General features: G+C 55.5%; 1 protein-coding gene across 2 annotated transcripts in view; it reads left to right on the top strand.

Moving 5' to 3' along the window:
• The first annotated feature begins 243 nt into the window (after positions 1-243).
• CHST15 (carbohydrate sulfotransferase 15) overlaps positions 244-22,319 on the top strand; it is a 68,768-nt gene continuing 46,692 nt past the window's right edge. Inside the window, exon 1 of one of the 2 annotated variants that reach the window (XM_037051144.1) lies at positions 244-437. The gene's annotated coding sequence lies outside the window, so the exon portion shown is untranslated. Of the gene's footprint in view, positions 438-1,461; positions 1,589-22,319 lie in introns of those variants that run through there. The other variant, XM_037051146.1, reaches the window with a different exon arrangement.

Below are 22,319 nucleotides of genomic sequence, written 5' to 3'. Positions count from 1 at the left end.
TAACACACCAGTGCCGTGGCCTTGAATATCAATGTATGGGCTGGCACCAGACCGCCCAGTTCGTCAACGATGTCTTTGGTAGGGTGTCACTGGCAGACTTTAGGGGACTCGGTTTGCTTTCTCTTTGAAAATCGCCGCATCACCCTGGCCGTGTTTACTTGGAAGGGGAGAGGGCAGGGACCAAACCCACCGCTCGGCGCACACGCCTTAATCTCACATTCCAGACTCGAGCTGCTGTGTGTCCACGCGACATGGGGCGGGGGGAGGGTTCTCTTCGGATGTTTCATTCGCCATCTGCACGTCACTCCCAAACTTTTCCTCCCTGCGCTCGGGGAGTCAGGTTGACGCGCCCTAGTTGCGGGCTGGAGGTGCAGGGCTGGGCGCGCTCCCGCGGAGCCGGAGCCGCAGAGGCTCCGGACTGGGCTCGGGTGTCTCAGGTACAAGTTGGTCGCCAGGAGCGGGGATGGGGGCGGAGAGGAGCGGCGGGTGGGTGTTTGGCTCTGGGCTCCAGCGCCCCTCCACGTTCCTTCCCGGCAGTGCCGCCGGCGGCGGCCGGGGCTGGGCGAAGGGAGTCCCGGCCAGCAGAGGCTGCGCGGCAGCCTCACTCCCTGCGGCGCTCCCCACGCAATGGTGGTGACGGCAGCGGCGGCCCCGGCAGACAATGAACTTGCGAGCCCGCCGAGCCGAGGCAGGTTTGGGCTCGGTGTTCACAAGGCTACCGCCGTCCCCAGCGGGTAGCGTCCCCTCGCCACCGGTCCTGCGGTGTTACGGGAGCTCCGCTCACAGAGGACCCACGGGGAAAGGCTGGCCGCCGGTGGAGCGGGGGCTCGCACACCCCCTCCCTGGCTCCAGAGAATGCAGCTGGAGCTTGGGGACTGGGGACCTGACGACGGGGTGGTGGCGCTGCGTAGAGCCGGAGGCCTGCGGGGGGCGCACGCCGAGGGGCACACGAGGTCGGCTGACCAGAAAAACGGTCCCAGGAGTGGGCGCCCCCGCGCCACTCGCTTTGGGAGCTGCAGGCAGAGGGCGGACGGACAGACAGGCCAGTGCTTTCACTCAGTGAGCACTGGTAGGCTCGTTGGGGGTTGGGGGCAGTGGGGGGGAGGGCTGGAATTCCCCAGCCAAGCGCTCCGATTCCTCGCACACTTCGGGGAAGTTTCCAGGCGCCAGCCGAGGCGGGTAGGTGGGCATCCGTCCCTCTCTCCCCGACTCTGGCTCGGAGCCACCTCCCGATCCCCGGCTCCAGTCTCGCGACTGCTCTGTCGCAACTGCTCTCCGCGGAGGAGGCGTACGGGGTGGGGGTGCGTTTAGGGACGGGGTGTCCCGGGCGCTGAAGCCTGTGGAACCAGGTTCCGGAGGTGGGGACCGCGGGGGCGGGCCTAGGAGGAGCCGGGGGCGCGGTCGGGCCCAGAGCAGCCTGAACTTTTGCTCCCCACTCCCTCCCCTTTCCTCTCCGCCCTCCGCCCCCTGCCGCCTCTTTTCTCCGGGCCGAGGTTCTGGAAGCAGCGAGACTCGGGAGTTGCTGGCGCTTCCTCGCAGCGGCGCGGCGTCCCTGAACGGCCTGAGCGCGGCGAGCGGAGAGCGGCAGGTCTGAGTGGCGTGGCGGGCGGGCGGGGAGCAGAAGCTGTGGGCAGCCGGGGTGGCAGCGGCCCCTGCTTGGGGGCGACGCGGGCGATCGTGATGGAGCGCGAGTCTGTGCGGTTGTGTGTAGGGTGGAGAGGACGCAGTGGCCATGGGAGGAGGGGCGGTGGGTCGTGGCGCACTTGGCCCCCTTGGGGCCCACTGAGTGCTCCCTGGGATCTCGGGACGGAGGTGCCCGTGCACGGGAACCTGGCCTTGGGGGGATGAATGAAGAGCTGTGGAAGCGCCTTCCGACTCCTCCGGGCGAACACGATTGGCCGGCGTCCGTGCGTCCCTGTGCTTGTGTGTTTAGGACTCGGGCCCCCTGGGTCCCCCAGCGGCTGCCGGACCGCCCCGTGGTGGTCCTGGTGCCCAGTTGCCCCTCCGCCCCGCTGCCCGGATCGGCCCGCGAGGTTGGAGTGGCTAGTGTCGACACTGAAGGATGGGGCTCGCTTGCCGGCTGCTGGCGGCTGGATGTCCGTGCCGCGTGTATGGGATTCTCGAGAGAGAGGTCAAGGCTGGGGCTGAGACCGTTCGCTGGGCTCCCGCCTTCCCGTCCCGGGGCCCTTCGCCTGATTCACGTTGGGTGAGTTCGTGGCACGGAGTTTTAGGGAATTAAGTTGTATCTTCAGGAAGCCCTGGGACGCCCCGAGAGGGGATGTGACACCGTGTCCTGTGAGGCTGCGCAGAGGGGCTCGCTCTGGACCCTCGTCTCCCTCCGTGTGCAGCCCGCTGCTCGCCAGCTGCTGTTCCCGGGAGGACAGCCACTGGGGGTGGAGCGGGAAGGTGGGTTGCGGGCACCTGCACCCCTGAGGGGCCCGGAGGAACCCGAGGCCCCGAGATCTGCCAGAGTTTCTCTCGGACCCTCACACACCATGCTCCGTCCCCAGCTTTCCTGCTCGGCCCCCACCCCGCCACCTGGCAAAATCCGGAAGCCTCCTCTCCCAGAACATGACACTTACTAATTTTACAAACTGTTGAATCAGGGTGTCTGGGTTGACACACAGTACAGATTAGAGATGATTTTAAGGTAGTATGGGAATAAAAATGCTTCTTAAATTAGGCAGATCTTTTTTTCAATGAGTTTTTCTAATTATCCAGAAATATTGGCAGGAGAATTCTTCTCGCCTCCTCCTGGGTGGGGAAACCGAGGCAGCGCGGTAGTGTCCCTCTCAGTGCCTTGTGGAGCAGAAGTGGGGCTTCCGGTCAGATCTTCCCTCCGAGATGGGGGAGGTTTACCTCTAGGGCCTTCTCAAGGGAATTCCACATCTTCATGCCTCTTCTCTTCGGGCTTTGAGCTGGTGTGTGTGTGTGTGTGTGTGTGTTGGGGGGCAGCGGGCAGGGTTCCTTCATCCAGGATCTTGGAGTCCTCCTGGAGGTAAGTCTGCCCACAGGGGGCCCATCAGCACACAGGTACTCTGCTTCTGATTGACCATTAGAGCTTGTGGTTCCCGACCCAGCGTGTGGGCCAAGGACCCCAGCCCTGTGACTGTGGCTGCGGGGACGGGGACGGCTGCGGTCTCTGCGGCCTTGTCATCCTGTGATGCTGCTCATCTGGCCAGAGAGGCCAGGCGCTTGGTTCCCCGAATGCCTGACAGAGGGAAGAGGAACCTGTGCTCCCAGAAGAGGGGCTGTTTGCAGGCAGGCAAGGCTGGGGAGGGAGCTATGCTTATTTGGTGTTTGGAGAGCAGCAGGGAAGAAAGCCCAGGAGCCCCAGGCCCTTTGAGCCTGCCTGCACTCCCAGAAGCTTTGGGTCAGAGCTGCTTTGCGACTGGATGGTGGTCAGCTAGGGCCTGCCTGGCTGTTGCCCTCACTAGTGCAGGGGGATGGGGAGGGGAGACTGGGGCCACCCTGAACAGGGGAGCCCATGGCCCATCTGTAGAAGGCAGCTTTGACTCGGCTCCAGCCGGCTGGGGAAGAAAACAGACTTGAACGGTCTTGTCAATTTTCACGGGAATTCCCAAGCCTGTGTCTTTAAGTGTGGGCTCAGATTCTCGAAGTGGAGTGGAGAGCTAGGTGAGTGTACTGGTGGGGCTTGACATCTGGCTGTGTGTGTGTCCTGGGAACCGTGTCCTGCTGTCAGAGAGAAGTGACACATGGTGGGACACAGGGGCCACACCCCCCAAGGGCTGAGGGATGAGGAATTGACTGGAATGCATCGTGCCTTTGGCTGTGTGCCAGCCTCCCTCACAGTCTTGTGGGTCATGTATTCGCTCAAGAGCTATTGGATGAATCCCTGTCGTGTGGAAAGTGACACTCTGCATAAAGCTCTTCAGATAATTTCATTTACTAAGTAGATCCCTTAGTTGAGAGTCTGGGGATCAGACAGACACCGTCTCAGCCTTTGGGGACAGAGGGAAATGCCCATGCCAGGCCGATGAATGAACTGTGAGTGGCCTGAGCTGGGAAGGACACTGAGGCAAGGAGGGGGCATGCCGGGGAGGGCTGGGTTGTGGGGTACTTGTCTCCTTTAACAGATGTGGAAACTGAGGCCCGCAGCAGTGGGGTGCTGCCCCCAAGTTCACACAGTGGTACAGTGGGTAATCAGTCCAGGTCTCCCCACCCCGCCCCCCGCCCCATCCTCGGCCTGCTCCTTCAGCCCACCAGGCTGGGCCGGGCCTCGGAGACCAACAAACAGGTTGGCACTCTGCTTTTCCTGCCCACACCTCCAGACCCTGTCCCTCCCCCGTGCCTCCTCAGGCCCAGAGTTTCACAGGTGCCCTGTGGAGCCCATTTGTACGACAGAGGAGTCTCCTTAAATACTAAAGGCAGAAACGTCTTTAAAAGTAGCTGCTGGCATGGGAGTGTCCCCTCTGGGCAGTGGGTCAGCGGGCGCCCTTAGAGAGCACGGGAATCAGAAGGTACGCTTTCAGTCGCTGGTGGCCGTCTCCCACCCTGTCTGCCCTCTCGGCCCGGAGTGGGGGTGTCGTTGGCTGACTCCCGTGGGCAGCTGTGTTCTGTGCTCTGAGTCGAGAGCTTGCGTTCGTACTGAGCTCAAGGTGCTGAGAGAGAGAGCATTTGGATTCACAAGGCATTGGTTCCTTGTCCTGCAGAGCTGGGGTCTGCTTTTCTTCCGGAGACGCTCCTCCCTTAAATAAAACACGGGCACAGGATGATTTATGTGCACACCTGTGTTTTCACAGCACGAAATGCAGCATAAACGCGGCAGTTACCTGCCCACTGTATCCAGCCTGGACATCCAGGAAGAAAAGTGGAGGTTTGGTGTTGACTTGGGCTAATACAGGATTTTTTTTTAAGTACGGGGGTTGGGGAGGAAGACATTCAGTCACAACAGCTGTCTTTTGCTGGGTTCCTGCTGGCTCCCAGCTGGCCCTGAGCCAGGCCGCTCAGACAGGTGTCCCCCTTTGTCTTGTTTAGAGCCGGGGAGGCCCTTTGAGATCACACAGACCGAGTTTTCGCCCTCAGAGGGAGGCGTGGGAGGGAAGAGGCAGGGGTGAGCTGGAGGCAGGAGAGAAATGGGGTGGGGGAGGGGAAGGCAGGTGCGACCCAGCCAGCAGAAGCTGGGGGAAGGGGCAGCAGCAGGCAGGTTTTCAGTCTGAGCTGGCCTCAAAAGGGCTGTGGAGGAAACTCGGTGGCAGCAGCCTCGGCAGTGGTGGCGAGAAGCATCATGGACTCTCGCTGCCCCAGGAGCAGGCCTGGAGGCCAGGTGCGTGGGGCCCGTGGCAGGTAGCCGGAGGCAGCCCTCAGGTGCGTGGGTGAGGTGGAGCCGGGACAAGGCAGAGCTGGCAGTGCTGCTGACAGGAGGCCTTGGGCCTGGGCCCCGGAGGACTTCACTCCCTGGCCACAGAGCTGGGGTCCTGGGGTGAGTGAACACCTGCCACATGCTTGGAGCCGTGCCTGGCACACAGTAAGTGCTCAGTAAACATTGGCTCTGGGGGTGTTCGGTAACGCTTCTGACCAGGGGTTATCTCTCCGGACCCCCTGAAATTGCCCATGCGGTGTTTATGTAGATGTGCTTATGTGGGGGAAACGGCATGACTTACAGCGTATTCTACCTCAAAGCCTTCTCTGAGACCCCCCTAAGGCTGGGAGCCTCGGGACACCTTGGGTTCTAGTGGGTTCTTGGGCTTGTTGCCTCACATCTCTGGGCAGTTTCTTCATCTGTGCCCGGAGGGGCTGGGTACACAGCTGCGCTGTGACACCCTCTCAGCTGGCCTCGCCGACAGGCCGGGGACCTGTTCAGCTGAGTTCCCACTTGATGCAGTTAGGCAGAGGGCCGCCCCCGCAGCTCTCGCTGGAAACGTGTTGGGGTAGCGTCTGGATGTCACATAGTGAGCCACACTGGGAGCTTCAGAGAGCCCCGCACAGGCGTGGCAGTGGGGGTGGGGGTGGGGGTGGGGCGGGGCTGCTCGTCGGGCAGGCTGTTCCTGACACCTATTTTAGGTTTCTAGAACTCATCCCGGTCCAGGAAGGAAGCAGGGCTGGCAGCTCCTCAAAAGCAGAGGTGTCGTTATAATGGAAACTTGGCCGCTGTCCAGAATTGTGTTTGTGGTGAAAATATTGGAACAGGCAGCCTCGTCACCCTGGTGCCTGGAAAATACCCCAGCAAGGGCAAATAATGAGATGCAGGCCAGGCACAATTATTTCTTCATACAATATGCTGGAACTGGCGGTTTCACATTTTCTCCTGAAATGGAATAGATGCCCGCTGCTCCGTTTTGCTCCCCGTGGTCATGAAGATGGTGGTGTGGCCTCCGAGAGGGGGGAAAGGCCTTGAGGGGTGCTGGCTCCATCCCTCCCGGGCAGCCCTGGATCTCCAGAAAGTTCTGTCCTGCTCTGCTGCCCCCAGGGCCTGGGCTCCGGGCATCTTTGCTAGGCTGTCGGAACCTGCATTTTGGGGTCAGAGAGGTCTTCGAAGGTGTACTCGGGCCTCTCCCCTCTTCGGAAGGGGTCTGTGGTGCTGCCCTTCCTGACGCCTGCTGAGGCGCTCAGGCTAAAGGAGGGTAAGGGCAGCAGCCCCTTCGCGTTGCCTGTCAGCCTGATGCTTGGTGCCTAATCTCCTTGTGCCTCAGTTTCCTTATCTGTAAAAGGTGGTTAGTAATTTCTACCTTGTCGTGTGGTTTGAGTGTTAGAAAGAGTACAATTTAGGGTTCAAAGGAGCGCCTCAAATTGAACCCCTCTTTCCTGGCTGAGTTCTGAACCTACGGAGAGAGAGGGCAGGCGGAGGATGGGTGGGGATAAGAAGGTGATGTTTGCTCCCCACTGAAGCTGATGCTGGGGAATGTGGTTGAACAGGCCGGTGAGTGGGCCCAGTCATCCTAAACTGGGAATCAGGCAGTTGGGCTGGCTGACCTGTGCTGGTTGGTTGCAGGCAGAATGCGAAGGCTGAAGCCTGTCCTGGGGCCACCCCTCCTCTGCAGGTAGCCTGCAGGCCAAAGGCTGACTCTGCAATGTCCAGGTCCTCCTTCCACGCTCCTGGGATGGTGCCGACCCCACCAGGTGCAGACCCCAGGAGAGGGAGGGAAAAGCTCGCCGCCGCCGCCCCCCCTCCCCCAGTCTGGGGACTAAGTCTGAGCCCAGGGCCTGGCCCCTGGGGGCTGGGTGCTGACAGCACCTTGAAGGATGCAGTGGATGGAGACAGCGAGGCATTGCGCTTAGACAAGACAATGAGGCTTATCAACTGAGTGTTCTTATCTGCAGAGAGTGGGAGTGATTGGCCAAACTGAGATAAGGATTAGCCACCGGCTTCACGGCTACTTCCGACTTTAAGGCTGCCTCAGCAGGAGCTGGCCTAGGCCTGGACAACCTTTTCCACCTCCTCTTGGTTTTCTCATAGGGCCTGGACCTGTGTGGGCCCTGTGTCCCACCTCCCCATCACCACCTGCGGGAATCCTTTGCCAATAACTCTTACTGCCTCTCCCAACATGTCTCCCTCCCCTCAGCCAAGTGTTACCTTTGAGTCTCTCAAGGGGGCAGAGGGTGTCTGGGGGCCCACCCACAGCTGGGCCTACCCCTGGGCAAGGGGGTCTTCCATTGGTTCATTTAATGCATCCAGTTAACCCAGTTCCTTCAGAAGCCCACTTCTCCTGGAGAAAGGGTGTTTCAGACCTCCTGTGGGCTTCTGCATGTGTGCCCAGACCACAGAAGAGGGTCCCCCACTTGGTAGCATGGCATTGGAGAGTTAACACTTGTCACTGAATTTCAGGAGAAGTCAAGCGCATAATGGAGCAACCTTGGATTTCCTGGCATTAGCTTTGGGGCTGTTAAAAGGTAGGAACCGCGGGATTTTGTGTCTTGGGAGTCTTGGGAAGAAACAGTACGGAAACTTGGCTGGTGTTTCAGAAACACAAGCAGGAGCCACATCTACTCAGGCAAGAATGTGGGGCCCTCAAGTGTTTGTTACGTTGGGTAGAAAAAGCTTGTCCTGAAGTCCCTTGTGTCTTTGTTTGGAATATAAATATTTGCATTTAAGAACATAAAGTATGCCCTGGCATGTATTTATAGGGAGTGTAATTTCCAAGCCAAAAGTCAGACTGTTGGTCTACAGATGATCACCTGCTCTGATCTGTGAACCTGTTTATGTCCGGAGTCTTCCAAATGCATCCAGAGAACCGGGTTGGCTTTGTGCACAGAGGGGATCTCAGGAAAGCCGGGTTGCCCTGGGGCATCTGGGCCAAAAGGTTGTCTTTCCCAGCATGCACTCTCATTGTGCAGCCAGGCCCAGGAAGCGGAGTTTCCCTCCAGGTCCCTGGGGATTGTGGGAGACCGTCTGGCTCCTCTGTCCTCGGTTTCCTGGGCCTCCAGGTGGGGGCTTGGCTCCTGCTGACTCATCTCTGCGTCACGTAAGCAGATGCTGAATTTCAGAAGTGCCGTCACTCTAGGAGGATGTTGAGAAGAATGGAGGAAGGCATCCTTTCTGTGTGGCCTGGCGTGGGGCGCGGGAAGTTCTTGCTTCTGGTTCACGGGTGAACTCCGAGGGCTTGGTGGGTTGTCTTCCTTCGTCAGAGTGTTGGGAGCAGCTTCGTTTTCCATTTTGCCTGAGAAGAACAGCTCGGACGTGGGCGGCAGAATATCACCCCTCATCTGGCTGCCGGCTCTGCTCTGGAGTGAGAGACTGGGGCTGCCGTGGAGCGAGGCCAGGCCTCTGTTCCTGGCGTGGAGTGTGCGTGTGCACATGTGTGTGTGCACAGGGGGAGTTCTCAAAACCCCGAGGCTGCTCGCTAAGGAAACCCTCTCCCGAGTCTCAGCAAATGCTCCGTCTGAGAGGGCCAACCTGGTTGATAAGCCAGCCTCTCCTCATTCACCTGGCTCCCACCTGGCAACCTTTCTATCATCACAGGTGAAGGGCAAGTGGGACAAGGGAGCAGGTAGGGTCCTGGCAGAGCCCCAGTCCCCAGCTGCGGCCCCTGGCTGGCTGGCACCCGGGACTTCTCTTTCCCCAGCCAGCCTGGGCACCAGGTTCTCTCCTCCCCACTGCACATCGCTGCCTCAGGATGGAGACTAGCGGAGGTACAGGGGTCCTCTACCTTCTCCCTCCATCCCAGTTATGCCTTCTCCCTCTCCATCTTGCAAAGGGCATGGCGTCCTGGCTGTATGATGTTAGGCATATATCTTCTTGGGAGTCTTTGCTTTCCTGGGGCCCCAGGATGCTGAGCTCCACTCTGGAGAGGGCGTGAGCGGGGCGTGGTTCAAGGGGAGAGGAGTGGGCAGCTGGGCTCTGGCCCCCACGTTGCCCCGATAGGTCATCCAAGTGTTTAGCATGGAACTTCCCCTGTCGGGTACTTCCTTTGGTCCGTCAGGGAACATTCTGTGCCTGTAAGACACATTGGCTGGGCTCGGAAATGGCTCAGAAATGGTGCACTCTTGCTGAGGAAGGACCCTCTTCCTGTGTGACAGGGTGTTCTTGAACCGAGGCAAACTCCTGGCTGCCACTTCTGTGGTCGTTGTTGGCCTGACCCACGATGATGATGTGACCCTTCTGATTCTCTGTCACGGTTCTTACTGAGGATGGTATGTTCCAGAAAGGCCCCATCCAAGTGCACTGTTTTGAAAGTCAGAGGAAATAGCTACTTTTAGGAGATGCTGAACTTGCCTAAGGAAGTTACCAGCAGGAAAAAAGGAGAAGACGAAGGGAGGAATCAGCTCGCCATTTCTGTCATCCTAACTCTGAAGAGTATTTATGCCCACGCTGTAGCAGTTTCTGTGAGAAATGAGATGTGGAAAGACGTGCAGAAGGAGAGTGGGAGCTTAGCAAATGGGACCCCCTCATCCGAGGTATCTTCCAGCCCCCTCCCAATTGTCTGCTGGCAGGTGATGGTTGGAAATCCACAGATCCTTTGAATGGGATCCTGTTTGACTCAGGGAATAAAAATGGTGTATTAAAAGGTAGAAGAGACCTTGGTTGCCCTTTGGGTGGTATAAAATAAATTTGCTTTTGGCTGTTAAAATGGAAACAGATCAATAGAAAAATGCAGTCCTGCCTACTTCTGAGTCAGCAGTTTTTCTTGGTTTATGGAAGGAGATTTGCCCACCGAAAGTCGGCTGCGTGCCTTCGGGCCTGTTAGGAAGCCACAGAACTGTGTAGGGGGATATGTGTGTGTGTGTGTGTGTGCGCGCGCGCGCTTGCGCGTGTGTGTGTGTGTGGTTTACTAAGTTCTCATCAGATTTGTTTTTTAAAATCGGGGAACAGACCTTTTGCCCATTTTGCTTATTTCTTTTAAGAACAGCTTTATTGAGATTAAGCCACATACCATACAGTTCGCCCACCGAAAGGATGTAGTTCAGTGGTGGTTTGCATATGCCCAGATGTGTACAACCAGTACGGCATTCAACCTTAGAACGTGTCATCAGATCAGAAAGAAAGCCTGTTTCCTGTAGCTCTTGGCCCCTCCCACCTCCTCACTCCCCACCCCGTGCCTCCAACCCTAGGCAATGGGAAATCTGCTTTCTTTTCTGTTTCTCTCTTCCGGATTTCATCTGAACAAAATCATCTAAGAGGTACTTTTCTGGGGACTGGCTTCTTCACTTAGTGTGTTTTCACAGTGCATCCATGTTGTCATACGTGTCAGTCCTTCATTCCTTTTTATGGCCCAACAGTAATGTTCTGTATGGCTAGGCCACATTTGGTTTCCCCGGCTGCCTGTTGAGAGACATTTGCATTGTCTCTGTCTTTCAGCTCCGATGGATAGAGCTGCAAGCTTTTGTGTGGACACGTATCCATTTCTGAGGTTATATTTTATGAAATATGTTTTCCTTGCTCTTACTCATAAGATTGATTTATTTTTGACATGCTTTTTCTCTGGTCCTAGAGGAAGCTTGATTCTCAGATGGGGTTCTGATCTCCCACAGAATTGGCTGAATTGTAGAGCTTCAGGGAAACACAGGCCAACCCCACTTCACAGATGGGGAAACTGAGGCCCAGAGAAGCCACAGGGAGTTGGGCTCAAATTCGGGTTTTCGGGGTCAGTGCAGTCACCCTGCACATTATCCCCGAGAAGCTCTTAGTAAAACCGGGTCCTCCTCCCGACTGGCTTGGGCGGTGACTGAAGGCTGGTTGGCTGCACAGGAGGTGAAGGCCCGGCTGAGCCCACCGCCCCAACGCGTGTTGACCTGACGGAGGCTCTAGAGCTCCCACGTCCACAAACACCGCAACTCGTGGCGCCAGCTCCTTTCTGGTCCTGGCCCCTGCAGCAAGGCCAGCACTTATCCAGGGAACAATTAAATTAAGAACCAATTCAGAGAATGACATTTTATCTGATCTGGCCAAGCCCATAAATAAGGGGCTGTGGCGGTTACCCCAGGGGACGTTATGAAGTTGTTTTTAAAGAATTCTGCCTGCCAAAGATTTGGAGGGATTGTGTGGGGCTGCAGGGCCCATCTCCGGAGATGGGAGAGTGGGCCGTTCTGCCAGGGCTGGGGGTGCATCCCGGGGGCGAGGCTGTCCTCCCAGACAAGCTTTTCAAGTGCTTGGTTTCCAGGTACCCTTGGAGTTACGATGTGGTAGATAGAAGGGTTTGACGGGTGCAATGTTCTCAATGCTCGGGAAAGTTCATCTGTTAAGATCCTCCTGGTTACGTTCCATGTGGTTACTGTTGACATCGAATGAACCTCTCCAAGTGCAATAAGAAGTAAACTTTGCAGGAATCTCATTGGCTATAAATCCAGGTGCTGTGTCAAGACCCCCATGGAGCTTTTAGAAAGATATACACCTACTCCAATCCCATATCAGTGCTTGGAGGGTGGGCCCGGGGCACCTGTGTGTGTGAGAGCATGCATACATGTGTGTGAGTGTGTGTGCCTGTGTGTGCACACTTATGCTGAGCTCTTTAGCTAAGGATTACTGATGGAACTTAGCAGAGATTAGAATCACTCTTCCCAGGAGTTTATAGTCACTTCCCAGTGCTTCCACGGCAAAGATGAGGGACAGGTGACCCACACAGTGATTTCAGGAATGAGCCTCTCTTGTCCTCGTTCTGTGTTGGGACTTGGACGGTGACTCTGGGTTTCTTGACGGGGTGCCCTGGATACAGCTAACACACATTTTCCATCACTTTGCAGCATCTGTGGGGTATTAGCCCTGTTTCTCCATGCAGGGCCACGCCCTCATCTCCACAGCAGCCCAGCCAGAGGCCCAGGGGTTTCCTCTGGCACTTAGCTGATCAGTGCAGGAATCACCCCCATTACATCTCTGTCACTGGGAGGTTATTTATCTCTTTAGGACATTAAATGTGCCCTATTTAACCTATTCAAGGTTATATCCCTAGGACTAGCCCATGGAAAACATTGGATGGACAAACGGATGGATGGATGGACGACAAATGGATGAAAGAAGAATAGGCACGAGTAGATTGGACAGTTGACCGTTAACCCATGATGCAGAGGTTGCAAGGGTCTCACGTATCATTCGGTCCAATTTCCTGTCCTGCTCACCCTTCTTTCACAGCTGACGCCGCCCAGACCCGTGGAAGGGAAGGGACACACCCTGAGCCCTCCAGCTTCTTTAATGAACATTTAGGAGGCTGACCCTTTGAGTTCCCCAACTTTTCTGCACCTCCCTTAAGAGTCACCCTCCAGTGACCGGGACCTGCTCTGTGCTCGACGGAGCTGGGCATCTAGCTGTACCCATCTAGCTGGGCATCTAGACAGACAGGGTCTCTGCACTCGCAGAGAAGAGCGTCTCAAGTTTACAAATGTCAGAGAACCAAGAAGCACTGTACGATGGGGAGTGACTGACTGGGTGATCAGGATGGCTTTCCCAAGGGGGTGACCTCCACGCTGGTCCTTGAACCACAAGAAGGCACTGGTGCTGGATGCTTGGGAAGAGCATCGCAAGCAGAGGGAACAGCGAGCACCAAGATCCCAAGAGGGACTGGCGAGGGGATGGGCTCGGGAGAGCTGGTTTAGAGCGCACTTGGGTCGATGTCCGTTCTTCCCTGTCGTGCATCCTCTAGGTTGGCATCTACAGCGCCACCTTCTTCCTGTCTTGTCTCTGGGTGGAGAACGCGAGCCCGGTGCTGGCTGGCTCGTGGCTGGTGCACTTTCAGGAAACCCATCCTCCCTGTCCTCTCACTTGAGGTTTGGCTGGTGAGCAGAAGTTATTTTTATGGAAGCATATGCTTGAGGGAGAAGTCTTCAGTGTGCAGCTGAAACCGCACTCAGAGACACGAGACTGAAACAGTGAAATCGTAAAGGTGAGCATGCTGCTGACGACTTGAATTTAGTGACAATTGCAGGCTGCCCGGTCGGGGGAAGGGGATGGTGATGAGCATGCATACGTTTGTGTGAGTGTGTGTGCCTGTGTGTGCACACATATGCTGAGTCCCTCTTCCTTCGGAGAGGGACTAGGGAGTAGCAAACCCCTGTGCTAGTGTGGCCCCTTCCTTGAGCACTGCTTTCCTGCCCTGGCCTTGACCGAGTGACTGAGTCCCGGCCCTTCCTCAGGACCTGACTTCCTCTTGAGTCTCTCAGGTGGGGGGTCTTCCCTCTCCCCATCCTAAGCCCGGATGTTTCTTTCCCGATTGTCTGCGAGAACCCCAGCTCCCCCAAGGCCCTGCCCTTCACTGTGCCTTTCTTGCAATAATCTCCCTTCCTCCTAGAATGGACCCCCAGGTGGCCTCCCCACCCCAGGTCCTGCCATCACTTCAGGTACCGGGGTCTTTGTGAGAATAGCCTGTTTGGTCCTCCTACCTCCTGGGTCCTCCACCTCCTCAGTCTTTTCATATGCTCCGGTCTATTCCACCAGCATATAGTCACTCCATTTTAATGACAGGTTAATGACCACCTTTTCTTCTTGGGAATGATGCCCAACGGCCAACTGGTCAACCCGACACAACTTAGGGCCTCAACAAATTGTTTCTGCCAATTATTTTCATAAACTTTAAACCTCTCTCTGGTCCTTTCTGGACCTCCTTAAGGGTGTATCATGGCGAAGTTTTCCTAATAAATGTTTATCAGTTGTAAGAGCAATATACATCTCCATTTTATGTTGTTGATGATTCATTTTTAAACAATGAGCAAAAAATACATTTCCCCGTGTTTTAGGAAGTGGAGAAATAAGAGACACTTTTTTCTTGCAGAGTAGCTCGATTTAGAATCATTCCAGATGCTCATTCAGCATCTCTTCCCACATTCCCGTGGGGCCATGATGTCTGGAAACTGACTGTATTGGTGTGCTGGCAACTCGCCAAGAATCCCCTTAATCTTTTGGCGCTCTGAGATGTTACCTCCTTGTTTCATTTCAGCTTTTTATTCTGAAATAATGTCAGACTCCCAAGAAGCTGCAGGGACAGTTCAGAACGGCTGTGTACTCCTTGGCCAGCTTCCCGCTGGCATCTCCGTGGACATCAGGATCAGGAAGTGGATGCGGGTCCCGTTAACTAAGCCACAGGCCGTATTCTGCTGCCTTCTAGGTCAGTTTGGCCCAGGGGCTCTATGGCACTCTGGAAGCGTTTTAGAATCTCACGACCTCAGTGTTGTCGTTTAGGCCGAGGTCGTGAAAAGACTTCTAGACTGTCTTTAGATCCCTTCCCCTGGGCCATCACTTACAATTCATTTCCATCGGGTCGGTAAATCCTGGAAGGCCCACATTTACGCATCCCAATGTTCCACATGCCCACGTGGCTCTTTGTGGGGGTATCATCCCGGGTGTGTGCACAAGATAACCTCCTTTCCTATATGAGGAATTCTGGGGAATAAGGAAGCACCAGGAGCAGTTTGGTGTAAAGAGTGTCGGGCAGGGAACCAGGAGATGAGTTCTGATCATAGTAATCAATGTTTGGGCACTCGTGCTAGTTTTGACCTACATTATGTCATTAGCCTTTAAGATAGATGTCGGTCACCATGCCCATTTTACAGACCCGAAGACCAAGGCTAGAGAGGTCTGCCCTGCCCGAGTTCTGGCAGCTTGTGAGTAGTAGAGTAAGGCCTTGAACCCAGGCAGTCTGACCTCGGAGGTTGCTGGCCTGCCCGCTGTGGCTCAGGCCTGGACATTTCTCTGTTCTTAGGTCTCACTCACTGCTCCATGTTCCAGGGCTGCTCACTTGCCTTCTCCACATCTCTTTCCTCAACACAAGTGGCATGGCCGAGAAGGTCCATCACTTCCATTCCCAAGTGTGGTTGGTTTCACTGGTGAAAGCGGTTGTACCAGTAAAACACTCAGAGATCTGAGGGAAACGTCTACCCTGCCCTTTTAGGTACCTTTAAGGTTGGGGAGGTGTCTGCTGCGTCATTCAGTTTGATGGGGTCCTCAGCTCCAATGGACGTGTATGCTCTGGTGTATTGTAATTAAGCCGCCTACAGACTGGTTTCTTAAAGACACACACACCCCCAGAGCAGCGTGCTGTGTCTGAGCTGTCGCACTCAGCTCTGGGTCAGAGTGAAGCTTAGATACCAGAAGGCGCTGGGGGAAGCGGCTCCCTCTCAGCCTCTCGAGCTGCGCTCATTGTGAGATGCCACCAGAACGCTGCACCAGGGCACTGTCAGCAAATACTTCATCGATTTTGCAGTCTCCATAAACCAAGGTTAAAATCAAGCTTGTTTGTAAACGGTGTTTAAACCGCAACGTCCCTGGGGTGAGTTGTAAAAACTAATAGAGCAGGACACTTGTGCAAGGGCTTCATTTTCTTTTCAGGTTGTGGGATGAGCCCATCACTTACCGAAGGTAAAGATTTTCCCATTTGAAGGGGCTGGAGGGGCGCAGGCTTCGGGCTGTAAATTCCGCAGACGGGCCTGCCTCGAGTGCAGGGGCGGTAGCCAGGCTCCGGGATGAATGTGTAATCACATTAACACGGTAAATTAAAGGGCCCCATATGTTTGGACTCATCAGGCAGAGCAGCGTTAGAGAAGGGACTGGTATAGATCTGGGGGATGATAAACGGGCTCCTGGAAAGTGCTTTTGCTAACCGCATCCCTGGGGTGGAGCGGAAGATTCTGGTTCTGAAAGGCTCTGGGAGCCATCCCTGCCATTTTCTAAGTATTTGTTCCTTAGCTGTTATACATACCGCGAATCAGAGACGCTCCCTGGGCGTGATTTCTCTCTGCTTTTCATCCTGATTATGTAACGCCTCAGGTGTTTCCAGAACTGGCTCTATAATTTGCAGAGCCTAGCGCAGCGTGAAAACGTGAGCCCTGCATTTAGAAATTAAGAGTTTAAAACAAGGACAGCAAGAGCACTGAATCAAGTGCAGGCCTTTGCGAGCGCCAGGCCCTGTAACTCAGGGGTGGAACCCTGGAGCCGGTCCTGGGCATCTGCACGCTGCTCGGCAGCAGCTTGGGTGAGCGGGAGACTCTAAGTGGCCAGAGGGCAGGGTGGCTGTGGTAGCATCACCTTCGTGTGCCCTGAGGGGTCTGCCAGGGTGCCCCGACCCCTGTCCCCTCTTAGGAGAGACTTGTGGAGCTGAAGTGGTTCATGGGGTGATTGTCCTGGGCTGTTGGGGGGATCTCATGTGGACAGACACAGGGACCAATACTCTCTAAGCTCAGTTTAGAGGACAAGAGAAAACCCAAATTTAAAACCCAACTAGAGAGAGAGTGCATGTGTGTGTTTTAAACCCAACGTCTCACAAAATTAAGAGGCTGGCAGACAGTGGCTTTGCAGCCCCTGTTCACGGCAAGCATTGTCTCTGCTTGCGCCCTATGTCTCAGTCCCTAGGAGGTGGCCCCCTCCCTCTCAGCCTCTCATCTTCCGTGCCTCAGTCCAGGAGCCTCCTGGACTGAGTCCAGGATTTTAGGGCCAACGTAGGTCACCCTAGTCATTTTCCAACCATGGAGAAAGCCAATGTGCCAAGTTGAGGGACGGGAGTACACAGTGCATCTTGGTGATGAAAAACCCCAGCACAGCCCCAGCTGGTGTGGCTCAGTGGATTGAGCATCGGCCTATGAAACAAAAGGTTACGGGTTCCATTCCCAGAGTCCCAGGCACATGCCTGGGTTGCAGGCCAGGTCCCTAGGTGGGAGTGTGCAAGAGGCAGCCAGTCAGTGTTGCTCTCATACATCACGTTTCCCTCCCTCACTTCCTCCCTCCCTCTCCTTTCTCTAAAATAGAAATAAATAATAAATAAATAAAATAAAAAACAAGGAAAAAGAAAAACTCCAGGGCCCAGAGCACCCCATCTCTGGACAAGGGGGACTGCAGGGCCTGGGCGAGCCACCTCTGCTTTGGGTTAAGTCTTTGTTTTCTCCCTGCACGGTGAGCTGGAATTGGCACCTGCCATGTGGGGGCCTTTCCTCTTGGAAGCCAATGGAAGAGCCACAAGCAGCACCAGGGGCCGTCAGCCAAAGAGCCGGGAGTCTTGAATGAGGAGGCAAGTTATTCTGTGCGGGGAGCAGGGGGTGGACATTCTGCTAGAACGGGGAAGGAAAGCTGCCCAAGTCCCACCTGGCAGAGCCTTGTCTCAGGGGACTGGGTTTTCCTACTTTGTCCTCGGTGTGCAGAGGCCTTTGGAGACGTGAGATGCCAGGGAGCCAGGACACCGTGACTTCACTGTCACAAGTCAGTGGGTCTGGAACACTTGGGGAAAGAAAGAACCTGCCTTTTGTACCACCTGGCTGGGGAGAGAGAGCCAGCGGGGAATCGGCGGCCATGGCTCCCCATGCCGAGCCTGGGGTCCGGCCGCAGGCAGTGCGGCAACTGCACTTCAGATCCCCCCTTCCAGTGCGGCCGTGGCCAGCACTCAGACCAGCACTCAGACCAGCGCTCAGACCAGCGCTCAGACCAGTGCTCAGGAGCAGCGCGCATCGCTCCCTCACCTGCGGTCCAAAGCCGGTTTTGTTTGCTTTCTCTGTTAAGACATCCACAGGCACTTTTGTTTCGAAAAGAAAAATAATAGGACTAAAGCCCACAATGTTTTTATCACCTGGTGTGGGAGTCTGAGATAAAGTAAGTAATACATCTGGTTTAAAGCTACTGGGGAAAAATTTTTTCTTCGCACAAACAGAAGAAAAAAAGACAGAGAGATTGAGAGATCGCATCTGTCTTGTCTGCTGCCCCCTGTCCCCCGCCAGGCAGGGGAAGTCACTGTCCCCCCCTCCCCAGCCTCAGCTGGTCTCTCCTGTTCTCCGGACTGTGTATAAACGGAATCAGGCAGCAAGGTCTCCATCTAGAAGATGCTCCCTGGTGTCCCCTGTAGCTGTGGCCTGTTCATTTCTCATACTCAGTAGTTGTAGGATCCACTTGGCTGGGGACAGGCACTGGATGGATTGGAGGTTTCGGCCGGGGAGCCCGTGCCCAGAGGCCTCCAGCTCATATCGCTGATGGGCATTCAGACGATGTCGGTGGGGCTCACACCTCGGAGCAGGCCACAGGTCCTGGGCACGAATGGCCACAGCTCCTGGGGTGCTGACAGTTTTCCCAGCGATGGGGCCAGGTCTGGTTCCCATGGGCAGAGGATGAGGCAGTAAGGGCCTGGAAAACAGGCCTGTCCCCCTCTGTTTCCTGCCCCAAAGCGAAGGGCCCTGGGAAACAGCTGCTGCCTCTCAAAGACTGAGACGAGCCCTTCTCTCTACTCACTGAGGCCCCAGAGGAACCTCACTGTCCCTGCTGGGGTCCTGCACCCCAGGGTCATGTTTCACTGGAAGCCAGACTCTGTACCCCAGCTTCGGGCTGGGGTTTCTCTCACCTGGGGGCTGGGGTCACTATGGCTCGATCTGAGAGATTTTATTTGGCAATTACTCCAGTAATTTTCCTTCCCCACCTGAACTGATGTGCACTCACGTGTGACTGATGTTCGATGTGACCGGGGCCCAAAGCAGTGGGGAGAGGCAGGTGGCATTTCCTGGGTCCCTGCTTGTCGATAAGACCCCAGACTGCAGGTGTGCTGGTCTCCCTGAGACAGACCGGAAACTGAAAGGGAGGGGACTCACACTGTCCCTGAGCACAGCCCCACTGGGGCCAGCCCTGGCTGAGGCCCAAGGGGTACACTCACTCCGTCCTGGCTCCGTCAAGTCCCCGCTTGTGACCACGGCCGTGGCTGGATGCATTAGGGAGGTTTGAAAGGTAGGAAGGTCTGAGGCCCTGAGCTGGAGGCTCCAAAGTCACCTGCAGTGGTGGCTCTCCTGTCCCCCAGCCTGCGGGAGAGGCAGGCATCTGGGGCGGGCTGGGGAGCTGTGCGTCAGTGTGGGGACACAGGGACTCGCCGGTGCCTTTTCTTGGGAGGCTGGGTAAGGAGGGAAATGAAGGAAATAAGACGTGGTCCCCTGCAGCCCTATGCAGCAGGACTTCCTGTGACAGTGGGGGCACTTTGTGTCTGCCCTGCTCACCATGGTGACGACAGCCACATGTGGCCAGTGAACACGTAGTGTGACTAGTACCACGGAGGAACTGAAACTTTCGCTTGCGTTGAATCTTCATCTGACTTAAAACAGACTCTCAGTTCAATTCTTAAAAGTGGAAAACTTTTAAGAATATTTGGAGCTGCCTGGGCATGTAACTCCTTTTTCAATTGTAAGTTTTTGGTGAAGGTTTAGCATTCAAATTGAGATGTGCTGTCCCCGTGCAGTACACACTGGGTTTTGAAGACTCTATGTGAAAAGACAGTATAAACTATTTCGTTAATAATGGTGGCACTGAGTGTGTATTGAAATGATAATATTTGGGCTGTACTGGGTTGAACAAAACATGTGAAAACACTTCATCTGGGACACTTGAACTTGGGTATGTGGCCCACACTCACTTTCTGCTGCAACCACTGAGTGGAAGGGGTCTCCCTTCCTTGCTGCAGTTGGAGCCAGCGTGCGGGGAATCAGGGGGGATGAGAAAGGCCTCCACTTTCCCCCCATTGTCTCACTCACCTGGGAGCAGGGTGCCAGGCTGAGTACATAGCTGGCCCTGTGCTTGACATCGAAAATGCCCGTTGGACCGGGAACGCCTCAGGGGCTGCGCTGGGGCGCCACCCTCCCTACATTCTCTCTGGAGGGTGCTTTGGAAATGAGTACAGGCGCTGACCCTCCACACTGGGGAGAAAGCCCCAGAACATGCATGAGCGTGCCTCTCATTCTGGGCTACACGACAGGCATATGTGAGTGGGGCAGGACCGGCCACCAGTCAGCGGGAGAATGTGGCCTCGAATTTGAAATTACGTTTGATTTCATTTAAATCTCTACTCCAATGGGGTCGAGCCCCTCCAAACACTAAGCCACAGAAATGTGCCCCGGATAGTGAATCAGGATTGATTTCTGGCCCCTGCTTTGGCCCCACCATTTCCGGAGGGGCAGTGGGGGTCCCTACGGGGAGTCTGTGCAGGGGTGGCAGGTGGCAACACACAGGTGCGCACAGCAGTGTCGGCAGGTACTCGGGTGCAGCGGCTCATTTCCACCTGCCGTCGGAGCCCATCTGACTGTCTGACTTGTCATTACCTTCTCTGTGGGGTTCTGGATGCTGTTCTCACTGGCCAAGTGCTCCGTCGGCTGCTGCCTCTGCTTCGTTCATGGCCATGTTCTTGCTCTACACTTGGGCCTGGCACATAGCAGGGGTGCTGTGCTTCATTGAATGGGTGAGTTGGGAATGTGCTTTCTCAATCTGAGGGCCAAGTTTGGCCCTTGGAGGTGGGGGCATTGGTGACCCTGAATTATTCCAAGTAAGTGGGCCCTGGACCTGGTCAGGAACTCAGGGTCGAAGGTGTACATTAGCCTGAAACTCCAAGTGCCAGGTTTTCTTTTTCTCCTAAAAACTGTCTCTACTGTGCACATTGAAAAGAGAAATCTCCCTCCTTGGAGAGCTTTTCTGTCTCCCAGGTGCGGTGTCCATCATTCTCTGCCATTTGCTCCTGACTGTACCCCAGGTGACACCACTTCCCTGTTGTCCCAGGAAACAGCTGGGGCCACGTGGCTGAGAGCGAACAGGGAACTTAGCTTTGGGGAACACCCATTTTGGGGTGACTGTCACACTTATTATTGTCCACATTTAATGCAGCCTAATGCACAAAACCTGGTTGGTCAGGCCCAGGAGAACAGGACATGTCGAAGTCAGGGTGGGGTGAGGAACATCCGGGCCCCTCCTCTGGGGGACCTGGGGTCTGGGTCTGCATGGATGAGCTGGCTGGTTGGGTGGGGTGTGAGGTGGGGGGCTCAGGCTGGCTTTGTGCTCTGGCACCCCTCAGCAGGGACTGTGGGGGGCACGGGGCTGGTTTATTGGTCCTTTGCTCTGTGCGCCTCTTTAAAGTCAGTGACTCAAATTCTACAACCCCAAACCACAAACTCGTGCCCTTCCTGACTCCCAGCCACAGACTCTGTCCACTTCCTGTGTGTGTTTCCCCTCGCATCATCTTGGGGTGGGGGACACCCTGAGACATGCCAGAGGCCCTGGATTGCCCCACCTCACCCCCCAGGGCCAGCGGTATTAGATCAACCGGGTCCCTTCCACCCATTTTCATTCATCTGCTCAGCTTCTGGGGTCTGAGAGTGGCAGGGATCCACTTGAACTTCACTGGACCAGCTGCACTGACTGGCTGTATTTATGCTCCAGATGACCTTGGTTTGTTCTAGAGTCAAACTTGGAGAATTCGGTTGAACCCAATCCTCCCTGTACTTGGGAGAGTGAGGGGATGTGGGAACTGGAATGGGCTGTTGGTTTCTGGGAATTTGCACCTTTGCTTCGTCAAGCTCAGACTCATCATCTCCTTGGAGAGACACCCCCCCCCCCAGGGCGCGAGGCTGACCTGGTGTCTGTGCGGGGGTGCAGACTGTCCCTCCCCTGACAGACAGAGCCCCCACACTGACCAGCCACGTCCCACTCATGTCTGACTGCTGCTTAGCTCAGGGGGATGTGCTCATAGTTGTTGGCAGACTTTCTTCCCAGCTTGGACTGTCTCCTTGCTAAGCTTTCTTTTTGGGCTTGGGGGCCCCAAGTACCATCAGAAATAACATTTTAAAGTAAGAATGATGCTGTTTTTATCCTTCAAGTTTGCCTTTCATTTTAACAAATGGAATGCTTTGCACTTATTTACTAGGCAAGGTCTTATTTTATTTTTAAAAATATTTTATTTATTTAATTCTAGAGAGAGGGGAAGGGAGGGAGAAAGAGGAGAGAAACATCAATGTGTGGTTGCCTCTTGTGCAGCTCCCTACTGGGAACCTGGCCGGCGACCTAGGCATGTGCCCTGACTGGGAATTGAACTAGCAACCCTTTGGTTCGCAGGCCGGAGGGGAGGTCTTATTTTACAAATAACTTTTCCTCTGGCTTTCCCAATATTTATTGGTATTTAAGAGCCTGCATCGGGCAGGCGATGTGAGAGCAGACCCGTTCG

Source organism: Sturnira hondurensis, unplaced genomic scaffold (assembly GCF_014824575.4).
Source record: "Sturnira hondurensis isolate 20B ecotype Veracruz unplaced genomic scaffold, ASM1482457v3 Scaffold0007208, whole genome shotgun sequence".
In the NCBI taxonomy this organism is placed as follows: Eukaryota; Metazoa; Chordata; class Mammalia; order Chiroptera; family Phyllostomidae; genus Sturnira; species Sturnira hondurensis.
Note: the sequence above shows the minus strand (reverse complement) of the source record. Positions and strands in the feature narration are given on the sequence as shown.